Below are 12,840 nucleotides of genomic sequence, written 5' to 3' on the forward strand. Positions count from 1 at the left end.
CTTAGCAATAAGGTCGCCTATTGTACTCATTCTATTTCTCTTTTGTTTTGTATTTTGTTTTTTTCCTGTTTGTGCAATAAAGTATTTGTTATTTTATGTTATAATTTTACTCCCACTCATTGCCAGCTATCTTTAATTAAGTCCCATGCGAGCCTATTGCCATTAACCGGGCGTAAAATCATAGAATAAGGAATAATACTACATATCTATAGAACGGAAACTCTACCCCCCCCCCCCCCCCCCAAGCAGCGTCTGAGCTATGTTTACCTCACCCCCTATGGAACATACTTTAGATTTGAATCCATTGTGTTTAATTTTTTATCAATTTAGTTTATGTGTTCGAATTTTGAAATTTGGCGGCGATGTTCTTTCGTCTGATTGGAATATTTGATAATATTGAAAAACGGCAACACCGATGACGTTCCGGTCCCGGTCTCGGTCTTCTTTCAATTCGCTCTCTACGCTACGATCTATCTCCGCGTCACGCACGTAACGACCAACTATCGCGTACGCGCACAACACAAAAATGTAACCATTATCAAGACAATAAACAATCCCCCTCAAGACGAAGGTTTCATTGAAGTAATCCTATCTGCTAAACATCTACAACAATACAACAAACAATAACCCCACGCCGGAGCTACTGCAGCGCCGACAGTAGGCAATTGTCCGCGCTGTTTGCGTGGCGCCTATAAATATTTATTTTTAATGTGGATTGTTTATCAAAACTAAGTGTTTCGTGTAAAAAATATGTGAATGCAACGCATTCATTGAATTTTTGAGTCAAATGTACAACCTATCTATTTATATATTGTAAACCTATATTGTACTAAATTTCCTGTTTGTGATTTGTGTGCTAAATAGATAAATAAATATTAAATTATTATTAAAATAAACATCTTTCGTAAGTAGTACTACCTACCTAAGTTAGTAAATGACGGTTAAATTAGGTATTATAATTGGCAGCCCTCTCAGACGTCACACACACAGTTGCGCGTGTAGATAATGTCAATGTGTAGTATCTGTGTAAAACGAGGTTGTTTGTATGAAGTGTCCGGATAAATAAGGTTAAGCTGGCTATGTACCTATCTACACATTTCAACCATAAACAATCGGATTTGGATCAATGGCGATTCGTAGCAATAATGGTATAAATGGTAGAAATGGTAGCAGTATGATGGTAGTTAGGTAGTCGTGTTGATGGGCGTGTGGGCAGATGCATTGTTAATGTTACATGTGAACTCGGACGGGGTTACACAGATGTAGAGAATTTCGTAGTTCCCCTGCATAATGGTACTTAATATACCGAGTGAGCCTTCAGCGCTCCCCATTTGTCCGGCCAAGTAGTTAATGCCATCTGCGGCAAATCTACAATAAGTCACGTCGAAAAAAAAGAAGGTACTTAATAAAAAAAAATACTGTAAGTACTAATATGTTATTATGTTCTCAGTAATAACTCTGACAACAGGGTTGATGAGGATGGTAATCCACCTCACAGCCCACATGATAGAAGAAGAGGTAGGTAGAAAAAGCGTAGCTATTCCAGTCAATTAACCTTTTATATCCTTGGGACTATAGAACATGGTGCACCAAATCTGTCGCCGCCTCTCCCTTTTACGATCGACATCCACTATTGAATGGCACACTATCACTGGAGTTCTCCCATAGAGTTATAGCAATATTGAATTGACTGTGGATAGGCAGGGAAAGTCAGCTCAAAGATTTGTGGATCTAAAATGGCCACATTGAAGTAAATGTTTTATAATCAAAATTGCCTTTTCAGGTTACGTTCCTCGAAAATTATATAGATGGCGCAGTCGAGATTTATCTTAATAATAATAATAATTTATTTATTTATTAAAGACAACACAGATCCATTTATTTGTTAGTACAATTCACTTAACTTATGTTAGTACCTTAAAACTAGAGGGGATTTGACACGCTTTATGAGGTCCAATATCAGAGCGCTGTCACACCTATTAGCAATTGCAACCAGGATTCCATTGCTACTGACTCGCATTCTGTTCAGAGATAATAGTTAACTATTTTTTATTACGTGATGTGCTTCTGAAGGCACGCTAAGCGTTTGTCCCGGGCTACCAGCCAAAATACCTCCACCAACCCGCAGCGGAGCAGCGTGGTGGAGTATGCTCCATAACCCCTCCGGTTGATTTAGGGGAGGCTTGTGCCTAGCTGCGGGACGTATATAGGCTGTTTGTATATATTATATTACATAATATTATCGTTGAGCCAATCCAGTACCAAGCTCATTTACAGGTCAATTGCTTTTCACTTACGAACAGGCGTAGAATAGCTCTACTTAAATTGGTCAAAGTAATAAAGGCACCTAACAATGTGTCACTCATTGAACCCTTGTAAGTAAACGATTGGTCTTTTCAAATGTATTGAGAGTTTCCAGTTAAATAAGTACTGGGTTTTATTACCGCAATAGACTTTGTTTTTTATTGGTCTTGAATTTAAGTTTGCATTTAGATTAAACAGAATATAAATTGTAATGGTCATAGTAAGGTAAGCGAAAAACGGATGATTAACAACTGTATTGAAAAATGAATGAGTAATCCGGGCGAATAAAATCGGCATCCCGCTGATATTTAACGTGTCTGACGTGTGCTGTCAACTTTATTCTGTCGGGTTATTGGCTAATATAAAATTTTGGGAGGGTTTTTTTTAATTGACGTATGTTCCATAAATATTATACCTGTCTTTTGTCCGTCCCTTTACTTTGCGGCGGATAAGAATATAGTAGGTATTGATCTAAATAAGCTATTGACAATTTAAGTTAGGTAAATGAAGGAAAATCTTTACAACGCCAACTACATTGTTTTTGAGTAATGTAGCCAGGAAATCTTTCGGATAGCAAAGAATAGGTGTTTATTTTCATAGGCATAATTCATTAACGTGCCTTCCGAAGCACGGATCATCTTACTTTTTGGACAATTAAGTGACCAGCCTTGATCAGCCAGTAATGTCCTAACCGAACTAGGGATCACAAAGTGATTTTTGTGATATCTCCCCACTGGGATTCGAACCCGGGACCTCCGGAACGTGAGCCCATCGCTCAACCATTGGACCACAGCGGCCGTTAAAAAACCAAGTCTATCTACGATCCAAACATGAGTTCAAGCCGAATTCTGTGGTTTAGAAGGGTTTAGAGCTCGGAAGAACATTAATAGGAACAGTCCCAGTAATCACCTGATCACCAAATAAGAAAATCAATATCCGGAGACTACACAGACCGCGTCGCGGGCGGAAAGCTTATAGGCTTCGATTCGCAAGGAAGAGAAGCTTATAGGCAATAAATGTGAAGTACCGGAGAACCAATACAAAAGGAAGTACGGGCCCTAATTCCTACCGATGACGTCACTTGATGACGTCATAAAAAATAACGCCTCAAGTAATGAAGCGATTTGTATCGAGAAGTGGACTTCTTGATTAGGTACCAAAGCGTTTCGGAGGTATGTAACTTAACCTCCTGACTTTGAACATTGACGGCGCTTAGAGCTGGTGGGTTAAAAAGCCACATCGAAGCAATTCATCAAGAAAGCAATATTGCTATTTGACATTTGTTTGCATTGCGCACTTACTTTTATATGTGCAAATGTCAAATTGGAATATTTGCTTTCTTAGATGAATTTCTTTGATGTAGCCTTTTCAAACCCCCCTGGGCGCCAAGCGCGATGAATGGAAAGCCCGACCGCCTGCGGCGATCAATTATACTTATATATTTAAATGGTGTGCTCACATGCCCGCTATGTGCGAGGATCTCCAATAAGATAGGCTATATAAGCCACATGCGAGCACATGAACGTCGGTGTTGAAGCAGTCCCCGTAGCCGAAATCGGCTGGATGACATTATCAAGCTGGTTTTTCTTTCGCGGGTTAGAAGGTTAGATTGCAGTTGCTTCTATTAAAAACTGGACCTCGCAATAATCTTCAGGTTAGGTAAGCGGACCTTGAGAAAAACGGGATAACGCTAGGGACATAACGATGATGACCCGACGCGTCTTGCCTAACAAGTTCACGACCATATCCCGTGGGTTCTCTATTTTAACGCATAAAAGTTTATGTAATAATTTACCATGGCATAATGTTACTTGTCCTATTATTAGTTACGCATAGTATTAATTTGTCATAACTTTTTAAGCATAAATTTGAAACTCATAACTACTATAAGCATAATAATTAATGGCAATAATGATATATAAGCATAATTATTACAAGCATAAAAACTATACTCCGAATGAGAAAAGCTTTGGCACAACTTTGAACATTTCCGAAACTTATTTTTTCCTAGGCTGCATTTGGTTCATGATTGTGACTTTTTATATTTTTTGACTCTATTTCATGCTGTTGGTCATCATTCATTATTATACTTTTTGTATGTAAGATAAACACCCTAACCTACTGTTATGCCTTGTAAAAATTATGACAAAACACTATTATGCTAAAAATGAATTATGGATACCTATTTATATGCGAATCAAATTTATACCAACAAATATTAGTCCAAAAATAAGTTATACCTAACAAACCAGTATTCTTAGATGTTATTATGGGAAAGTACTATTATGCTTAAAAACGTTATGCAAAAAGGATTATGATAATTAAAATTATGACAAAACCATTTATGCATTTTAAGAGAATCCCTATCCCGTGTTGGGGTAGTCAGCGATGCATCCTTCGCAAGATGAACTAAGTACCCTTACCTCACCGATCTTTCTGTTAGAGCAACGTATGATGATGGAGCCGTATCGCCGTCTATAATGGTCAAGCCAATTGAGTACTAATATTTTTGGAAAACTAATATTTGGCGACTTTGGCAATTTTCCTGAACACTTATAGGCTGCCCATGTTATAAGTTTGTGGGCACTAAATGGGAAGCAATTGTTGGCTCTTAAATATTATCATCTCTTGGCCTCTATAGCCATAAACACACAAGTGACCGGCCATCCTGACGTTAGAATCGCCGGTCACCTAAATGTTATTTTATTGCTTAAATACGTTGGAAAGCCATTCTCTTCTGATACATTGTTTTAAGTTTACGCGGTTATTATCATAGTTAAAAGACATAATAACGGGTTCTTACCGCGTTTAAAATCTCTTCTGATAGCCAACAACAACAATACAACGACACACAACACGACACACAATTTTATAATCTGTGCCAACTATATATTCTATGTACTTTCGTACCATTCATTCTCCCCTTCCAAATAAAGTCGCGAACGAAGCTGCAACTTATTTCAGTTTTTTATTTCATTTCACAACAAAACTAAGTACTTCCCTGTTCAACTAGGGCGCACCAGGTTGCCAGCAATTATTGAGCACAATTTCAACTTAAAATACGACGACAAAATACGAGTGACCGGCGATTCTACTGAACACCATATAAAGCGCCTTTACACAAACAAAACTAAGGACTTGACCCCTTAGGAATATAAAAAATAAGCCACTTAATATCCATAGGTCGCTGGTTCATATCCGGCTCGAAGGACCATGTCGCACACAGATGTTCTTGTGCTCTGCCTGGTGTAGAAGATGTTAAAGAATACAGCGACTTTAGAGTTGACCACGTAGTTTTATTAGATAAAATTAAGCACACACAATTTGCGTTATTAGGTACACAGTTGATCGTAGAAGAAAAAAAGAAGGTATTGCCATTTTTATGAATTAAAAAGTAAAAAATAATAATTTTGTTGGATGTTGCCAACAGTTTTTGTTAGCTCCCATAGAAGCAACTTATCCCTTATTACGTCCAACAAAGAAATGTAAAAGCAATCAGTATGAGGAAAACAACAAATAGTTGGCAGGATGTTTGTTGGAGGAAAAGCTTTAGTCAATTGAACAAATGAGAACTCTGTCCGCAGTCACTCAACGGACAAAGCTGGACTATTCGACCGTGCAATAGACCGGTGGTACTTAATGCTTTTCCTACCGCTCAAAGAGTTCTTCATATAACATACATACATACATAAACTCACGCCCGTAATCCCTAATGGGGTGGGCAGAGCCACAAGTAATCAAAGACGACTTGCAGCCACTGTTGATACGATGTCGTAAGCTGGATATGATGAACCTTATGGTGATAAGGGATCAGCCTATCGCCCATAACATTAGTCCATCATGTTAAAGGACACAACACAGTTCTTCATATAAGCTCACGACTATATCCCAATTGGGGTAGTCAGAGGTACATCTATCGCAAGATGAACTAAGTACCCACACCTCACCGATTTCAATTTACACAAAATATCATCATCTCCCTAGCATTATCCCGTTTTCCACAGGATCCGCTTACCCAACCTGAAGTCTGACCTTCCAACTTGCGAAGGGAAAACCAGCCCAATACAGGTTAGGCCGTATACTACCGAAAATGCATTTCTCGGGAATGTGGGTTTCCTCACGATGTTTCCCTCACCGAGCAACTGATAATCACGCATAATATGCCAACTGATAATACGCATAATAAATATTATCAAAACCTGAATTTTGCGACGGAAAATTCCACTTGATATTAACTCAGAATCATGGTCTGAATCATTCCCCTCAGTATTCGTTACGCCACTAACGCCCTGTATATCTTTATTAGGTACAATTTTCAATTCACCGAGCTTTTTATTGACGAAAAATAAACTGTTACTCATACGTCACAAAGGTTGTACTTGTATTTAAGCATGTTTACAAGAGTAATTATAAATATCCTCTGCTCTCGTGTGGGTTGTAAGAGGGGATCAATGACCATCATCAAACCTGGTGTCAGGGTTATTATTGAGCCGCCAAAGGCCCCTGACATGAAAGGCCTCATGTCGCAACTACGTGCTTACATCAGTAAGTAGTAACCGGGACCAACGGCTTACCGTGCCACCGGAAACACGGATTATCTGACTTTCGTACAATCGGGTTATCAGCCTGTGCCTAACCAAACCAAGGCTCACAAATTGATTTTTGTCATACGTCTTAACCGGGATTCGATCCCTAGACCTCCGGATCGTGAGCCCAATGCTCAACAACTGGACCACAGAGGCCATTAATTAGAATATGTACCTACAACATCTCGAAAATGGGGTAAAAATGTCACATTACATCAATTCCTCTAAAAAAGCGATATTGCTATTTGACGTTTCTTAAAATTGCGCACTGAGTTATATCTTATGCGCAAATGTGAAATTGTATTATTTGCAATAAGTATTGCTTTTTAGATAAATTGGTTATATGTACCCTTTTTAACCCCCCAGCCCTACAATAGCAACTGACAGAAAGTCCTGTTTATACAGGGTGTTTATTGGCGACCTACCAATAATAAACCGGTTCTCGTGCAAACGAACAATAAATTTTTCAAGAAGCGGGAAGACAAAGTCATTATCAAAAATACATAACTAGCATAACACAAACAGCCTATATACGTCTCACTGCTGAGCACAGGCCTCCCCTCAATCAACCGAAAAAAAAAAGAGGTAGCCATAAAATTAAATTTAAATTACATTAAGTCTGTCTACCTATAATTTTTATAAGGAGTTTTTCTGCTTACGTCTATTATCAACTTTACAATAGTGGGTGACTGTAATTGGCCTCAGAAGTACAACATTAATGTAACTTTTTTATGTTTAAGGTGCTGTTATTATCCCAAATAAATCATCATCATCAATTTAAGAGCCACGCTCTTGTCGGTGCAGCATTCTCCATGCTACTTTTTTACGGAAAAATAGAGCAGTGGTTTCCCTCTTGCCTTCCGCCCGCAGTAGTCTGACGCAAGTGGGATGGTGCCCAGAGTAGTCTATAAATAAATAAATAAAAAGTAAATTTCTATAAAAAAGTTATGCTATCTTGCACAGTGCTAGTGACATCGTAACGAACACTTTGAGGGATGATTCAGAACATGATTTTGGAATTTGCCGTCACAAAAGTATGGAATTGACAATAATTAAAAATATAACACTAAAATTCCCATGAATTTTCTGACAGGTAATAAGCTCAGTAATATTCGATACGATGTCACTAACATCCTGTATAGGGAAAGATTTCTCTTCCCCTGACGAGTCAAAGCGTCTTCATCGTGATTCTTTTAATTAACTTGGTGATTAAAAGACAAATGGCGAGTAAATTGCGTCTGTGATTGAAGCCTTAAACTTAGTAGACAATATTCTGTTTATTTTTTAATTTAGAAAAAGACATACATACATACATAAACTCACGCCCGTAATCCCAAATGGGGTGGGCAGAGCCACAAGAAATCAAAGACAACTTGCAGCCACTGTTGATACGAAGTCCTAAGATGGATATGATGAACCTTATGGTGATAAGGGATCAGCCTATCGCCCATAACATTAGTCCATCATGTTAGAGGACGCAATCCCTCTGTAGCGGACCCAACTAGTTGGCCACCTAGTTCCGCTCACATGCAACAGATGGCGCCACATTCAATAATGCAGTCTTCAAGCAGTCCTGAAACGCGGTATCGAAGTTTTCACGGCAAGACGTATATATACAACTTCCAACACAATACTGTTGGATCGTCGATCCCTAGTCACACTACCAACTTGTGGCTAGCGGGGTACTATGCTCAGTTCGGTACCCCGAAAACATCCTTTGGCGGCAGCACATCCTCGCCGCCAAACTGGTGACCCTCGACAGAACACTTCCTGCCTACACCTTCTGGGAGTCGGAGTCAACTGCATCGCACCTGCATCATCCGCCACCAGCATCAATCACCCCGCATCAACCCTCAACAGGCGTTCATCATCAGCCTTCAGTCGGAGCATCATCAGCACGTCCACCTGCCAGCCGCCTACGACGCTGCCTGGACATCTGACACTCCACACCAGGACTTCGGAGCATCTACAGTTCCATGACCAGCTGCCCAAGCTGCCTGGATCTGGCACTCCGCACGCAGCAGCGACACAGCACACGAGGTCCACTGCCACACCACGCTGTCGAGCACGCGCTCCACGTGGCAGGCCGCCTTCTCGCCTCACGCCAGTCGCCGGCTCCACAATCCCGACTTACCGCGGCATCCCGACTCACCGTGGACAGGAGCACAACCCACGCCGTACTCACCTCTTCCCGACTCACTGGGAGTACAGGCAACACGGCATTCCTGAAGAGCACTGAAGCACTTAAATCGACCTCCGGTCTGAGGGGGGGAGTGATGTAGCGGACCCAACTAGTTGGCCACCTAGTTCCGCTCACATGCAACAGATGGCGCCACATTCAATAATGCAGTCTTCAAGCAGTCCTGAAACGCGGTATCGAAGTTTTCACGGCAAGACGTATATATACAACTTCCAACACAATACTGTTGGATCGTCGATACCTAGTCACACTACCAACTAGCGGGGTACTATGCTCAGTTCGGTACCCCGAAAACATCCTTTGGCGGCAGCACATCCTCGCCGCCAAACCTCTGTCGGTTTTTACGACATGCCCGGGAAGACAAGCAGCTGAACGTGTTCTATGTTTTTTATTTGCTCCCAGAACAGCATAGAAGCTTTAATTTAGAAAAAGAAAAACGTAAAATAGACATTCTAACGGTTACTTATTATTACAAAATATTTTTTTTAAGTATGCCGTAACCTCAACGTAATATCTTTAATATAAATTACATAACATAACATAAATAGCCTACATACATCCCACTGCTCGGCACAGACCTCCCCTCAATCAACCGGAGGGGGCATGCATACTCCACCACGCTCCTCCAATGCGGGTTAGTGGAGGTGTTTTTACGGCTTATAGCCGGGACCAACAGCTTAACGTGCCTTCTGAAGCAGTGAATCATCTTACTTTTTCGGACAATCAGGTGATTCAAGCCCAAGCAATAAAGGACAGTCTCACAAAGTGATTTCGACAATGTCCCCATCGGGAATCGAATCCGGACCTCCAGATCGTGAGCCTAACGTTCTAACCACTAGACCACGGAGACTGTTAAAAAATAAAATATCATTCTAGAACAATTGCCAACAACTTATACTTCAACACTGATCAATATTTTTATTGAAAATCAAAGTTGTGAAGGGACAAATTGCCTTTAGGTGTCAGACAGGCGCTTCGATATAATCCCGAGCGAAAACAAATTCAAAGTGGATAAGTTAATGTTTTAGGACTATTTACAACCGAAACTTTATCTAGCTACGAAATTTTAATTGCAGTTTGGATACAGATTTATACCAGCCAATCTCCCAGACTTTCCCAGTTTCCTTTCCCCGTAAAAGATACCTACCTTGTATAGAATTACCGTGATAATTACTTAAGGTGATGCGTGTCAGTCAGCTAGGTAACGCTGCGTCAGCAGATGGCGTTACTTCTGCATTTTTCGTATTTTTTTCCATTTATTCGTTTAGTGTTGAGTTCTGACCCAGTGAAACGTTAGGTGGCGAAATCTTACATACATTATCTTTAAGTTAAGCTACAATTTTGAAGTATTTACTGCAGATATCATATTAAAACATTGCATCAAAAGTTGGTGTCATTTCAATTTGTGTACAAACACGAAGCTGTCACACACACATGCGAACTAGGTTAGCTATTAAAAGAGATGCATAATTTGAAGTCTACTTCTAACTTCTAAATGGCGCATTTGGTAAAGCAGTAGCCGCCATTCTTAAGGTTCACGGTTCAAACCCAACTGCATGTTTTAATTGTTTTTACTTTTTGTATTTTTTTTTACAATTGAATTTGGCGAACCCGTTTATTTGTTACGGAATTTTCAAAAAGTATCACTTTTACCAGTAATATTATAATTATACAATAATGTACTTTGCACTAAAGTACCTTCCGTAATTTCCGTATTTTTTATTTTGTAAAATTCTAACAGGCATTAATCGCATCAGTGAACATGCGGCTAACTAAAAAACTACTGAACCGATTTTCATACGGTTTTCACCAATGAGTAGAGTGATTCATGGGCGTGCTTTAGGGTATATAATTTATACAAGTATTTTTTTTTTATAAAATGGTTCAAAAATGATGATGAATATCAAACATAATTATCGTTACAAATATAGCCGACTTGGAGCTTTCGGCGAAAACGCTGCCTGAGCCCATTGAGATGTAACAAAACAACGTATGGTTGAATTGTTCCATTTTTGTAGGTCTACCGGAAAGTCCACAATATGTCATAATAATTATATTGTGTATAAAGAATTGTGTATATGTATTGTATGATTTTACAAATAACGATCACAGTACAGTAATAATAAGGTACATTTTTCCTAAATTGCGTCGGTTCAAACTTTGACGCATCGCGTTTGAAAGATGTAATAGCGCTTCAGGACGTCCCGCAAGCACGGCGCTGATGTCGCAGTATCCGCATATAATTATTATGACTTGTCATTTAGTTCCAATAAAATCCGCAGGACTTCATACGTATGTCAGTGACAGCTGGTGATAGCATGCGGGACACTTAGCAGCTAATCGAATTTTATGTTGTTTTCGCGCCCAGTCCAGACGACTTGCAGCGCATTTCTGGACTTATATTTACGCGTGGTGTTTATTGTTAGGTTAATTAGTTCAGGTTAGGACGTTTTTTTTAACGAGGACGTTAAAAATGACGAGGCTGGGACGTGTTGAAGTAGTATTTCCATATATACGCGGCCTGAAATGGGCTGTTTCGGGGACCTGAACTGGTTGCTGTCGAACTTATTATCACGTTTTCTTGATTAAAATTCATAAATAAGTCAAATAGAAAAAAGAAAAAAGATTTTCGTTAGTTTTAGATCTGTCATGATGTCTGTGATGTTTGTTTATTATACATAAGAATTTCAAAATTTATCTTATTATTTTTCCCAAAGGGCAAGGCAAAGGGAACTATGCCCATACAGCCATGTCTTGTGTTTTTTTTTCTTGATGATGATTAATGAAATGATGAAACCTAAGCCCCCACACAGACTCTTACTCCAAACCCCAAACGAAGTAAGCGGCTTGTTGGCGCAAAGCGAAAATAGATAGGTACACTTTGTTTATTGAATATTCCGATTTAATAATACTATCGGGAATGTTTTCCGACTAACTTAATGTGATCATTAACCACAAAACACCATTTCGTATTTATTATTTAGATTATTCAATGAAGAAAGCAACCTTCCCGTTCCCGTTCCCACCAAAAAGTCCGCGGCAAAGAGAATATAAATAAATCTGTATGTTGGATGAAAAAACAATTAATTATAAATGACTACTATTTAGGCCGGCAAATGCAACAACTTTCTTTTTGATTTGGTTTTCCCCGAAGGGTAAGGCAAAGGGAACTATGCCCATACAGCCATGTCATTTTATGTATTGATTTTTTATTATAATATATGTCCTCTTTTAAAACACGGTACTTACCCATTATTTAAAAATGTTTAAAAAATATGCGTTAAAACAAAAATATTTTTCCAATATTCCTTTTCTCAGATTGTAATATTTTTAGTTTTTTATTTATTCATACAAAATCTCTTTATAAATTGTCACTGACATTCTATTACACTTGTCAAGTAGTCAAAGCCTTTAGAGAAAAAAAAACTATCACGCACACACACTAACATTGACACCACTACACGCTCAGCAAATACACTGTAATCTGCACCACTACAAATGTAGAATTGATCAAAATTGAGGGTCTGAAATATGGTACTTCTCGTATTCGGACCCTAAATTTTTGTTAGTTTGCGAAAATAATACACCAAAATATTACTATTTATCGGTTTTATAACAATATTCCTCTATCCGTTTTCCTGTAGCACTGCATCAACTTTTGTATTGCTCGGGTACATATAAAAATAATTGTCCGGTTTTTACAGAAGCGACTGCCTTTCAACCCGCGAAGGGAAACCAGCCCAATACGGG

Source organism: Pectinophora gossypiella, chromosome 4 (assembly GCF_024362695.1).
Source record: "Pectinophora gossypiella chromosome 4, ilPecGoss1.1, whole genome shotgun sequence".
NCBI lineage: Eukaryota > Metazoa > Arthropoda > Insecta > Lepidoptera > Gelechiidae > Pectinophora > Pectinophora gossypiella.